A 2,826-nucleotide genomic window follows, 5' to 3' on the forward strand; every position below is an offset into this window, starting at 1 on the left:
GTTCCCCCTCCCCCAGCCGGTACCGACCCATTCACTCAGCTGCCCATAGTGTTCCCCCAGCCGGTACCGACCCATTCACTCAGCTGCCCATAGTGTTCCCCCAGCCGGTACCGACCATTCACTCAGCTGCCCATAGTGTTCCCCCCAGCCGGTACCGACCCATTCACTCAGCTGCCCATAGTGTTCCCCCCAGCCGGTACCGACCCATTCACTCAGCTGCCCATAGTGTTCCCCCCCCCCAGCCGGTACCGACCCATTCACTCAGCTGCCCATAGTGTTCCCCCTCCCCCAGCCGGTACCGACCCATTCACTCAGCTGCCCATAGTGTTCCCCCTCCCCCAGCCGGTACCGACCCATTCACTCAGCTGCCCATAGTGTTCCCCCTCCCCCAGCCGGTACCGACCCATTCACTCAGCTGCCCGTAGTGTTCCCCCTCCCCCCCAGCCGGTACCGACCCATTCACTCAGCTGCCCGTAGTGTTCCCCTCCCCCAGCCGGTACCGACCCATTCACTCAGTGCCCATAGTGTTCCCCTCCCCAGCCGGTACCGACCCATTCACTCAGCTGCCCTAGTGTTCCCCGCCACCCCCCAGCGGTACCGACCCATTCACTCAGCTGCCCATAGTGTTCCCCTCCCCAGCCGGTACGACCATTCACTCAGCTGCCCATAGTGTTCCCGCCCCCCAGCAGCGGTACCGACCCATTCACTCAAGCTGCCCATAGTGTTTCCCCCCAGCCTGCGTACCGACCCATTCACTCAGCTGCCCATAGTGTTCCCCCCAGCCAGCGTACCGACCCATTCACTCAGCTGCCCATAGTGTTCCCCCTCCCCCCAGCCGGTACGAACCATCACTCAGCTGCCCTAGTGTCCCCCTCCCCCAGCCGGTACCGACCCATTCACTCAGCTGCCCATAGTGTTCCCCCCAGCCGGTACCGACCCATTCACTCAGCTGCCCATAGTGTTCCCCCTCCCCCAGCCGGTACCGACCCATTCACTCAGCTGCCCTAGTGTGTCCCCCCCGCCCGGACCGACCCATTCACTCAGCTGCCCATATGTGTTCCCCCCTCCCCCAGCCCGCGGTACACGACCCATTCACTCAGCTGCCCATAGTGTTCCTCCCCCAGCCGGTACCGACCCATTCACTCAGCTGCCCATAGTGTTCCCCCCAGCCGGTACCGACCCATTCACTCAGCTGCCCATAGTGTTCCCCCCAGCCCAGGTACCGACCCATTCACTCAGCTGCCCATAGTGTTCCCCAGTCCGCCAGCGGTACCGACCCATTCACTCAGCTGCCCATAGTGTTCCCCCCTCCCCCCAGCCGCGCTGGTACCGACCCATTCACTCAGCTGCCCATAGTGTTCCCCAGCCGGTACCGACCCATTCACTCAGCTGCCCATAGTGTTCCCCCAGCCGGTACCGACCATTCACTCAGCTGCCCGTAGTGTTCCCCCCAGCCGGTACCGACCCATTCACTCAGCTGCCCATAGTGTTACCGACCCATTCCTCAGCTGCCCATAGTGTTCCCCCTCCCCCAGTCCCCTGGCCGGTACCGACCCATTCACTCAGCTGCCCATAGTGTTTCCCCCTCCCCCAGCCAGGTACCGACCCATTCACTCAGCTGCCCATAGTGTTCCCCCCTCCCCCAGCCGGTACCGACCCATTCACTCAGCTGCCCGTAGTGTTCCCCCCTCCCCCAGTCTCCTGGCCGGTACCGACCCATTCACTCAGCTGCCCATAGTGTTCCCCCTCCCCCAGTCCCCTGGCCAGAGCAGTTGAGTGATTGGATCGGTACCGGTGCTGCTGCCCAGTCTCAGGGTTGAAAAGACAAAGGGGCAATTATGAATAATATCCGGTGCTGGTTTCCCTTTGGGCTAAACATTAACCCTATCTGTACCAATGGCCCCTTTATTGGAGCTCCCTATAGATCCTCTCAGGTCCCTGTCTGGGTTTCACATGAGGGGTGGGCGTGTCCTAACGGTCCCTGCCAGAAGCACAGTAGGAGGGGCACAGCCAATCACACCCAATGAAGCCGCTATGGGGCTTTTTTATTTCAACCAAAACTTGCCCCCAAGTCAGGAATTCAAAAATAACTGCCTGGTTTGGGGGCACTGAGAGCAACATCCAAGGGGTTGGGGGGCAGTATGGCCAGGGAGGGGGGGGGCCAGGGTGGGGGGGTCCCAGTATGGCCAGGGTGGGGGGGTCCCAGTATGGCCAGGGTGGGGGGGGTCCCAGTATGGTCAGGGAGGGGGGGTCCCAGTATGGCCAGGGAGGGGGGGTCCCAGTATGGCCAGGGAGGGGGGTCCCAGTATGGCCAGGGAGGGGGGTCCCAGTATGGCCAGGGAGGGGGGTCCCAGTATGCCAGGGAGGGGGGGTCCCAGTATGCCAGGGAGGGGGGTCCCAGTATGGTCAGGGAGGGGGGTCCCAGTATGGCCAGGGAGGGGGGGCCCCAGTATGCCAGGGAGGGGGGGTCCCAGTATGCCAGGGAGGGGGGGGCCCAGTATGGCCAGGGAGGGGGGGTCCCAGTATGCCAGGGAGGGGGGCCCAATAAGGACTGGTGGGGCTGCTGGTGCTACACGCTTGTTAGTGCAGGAGGTGCCACTGGGCCGGGGGGCAAGGGGGGGGCACGGGGTACAAACTGCACAAGGCACTGGGGCATCAGTTTCCCCCGTAGGGAGGTTTATTTGGTGATTTTTTAACTCATTACCAGACATTGTGCCAATCTACCCCCTGGCACCATGGGGCCCCCCAGTGAGGAGGGTCACTGAATGCCACGTTTCCCCCCACAGGGTCATATTCGGGCTCTTTGCCCTGGTTCCTATGGGGCAG

Source organism: Xenopus tropicalis, chromosome 5, assembly GCF_000004195.4.
Source record: "Xenopus tropicalis strain Nigerian chromosome 5, UCB_Xtro_10.0, whole genome shotgun sequence".
NCBI classification, from domain to species: domain Eukaryota; kingdom Metazoa; phylum Chordata; class Amphibia; order Anura; family Pipidae; genus Xenopus; species Xenopus tropicalis.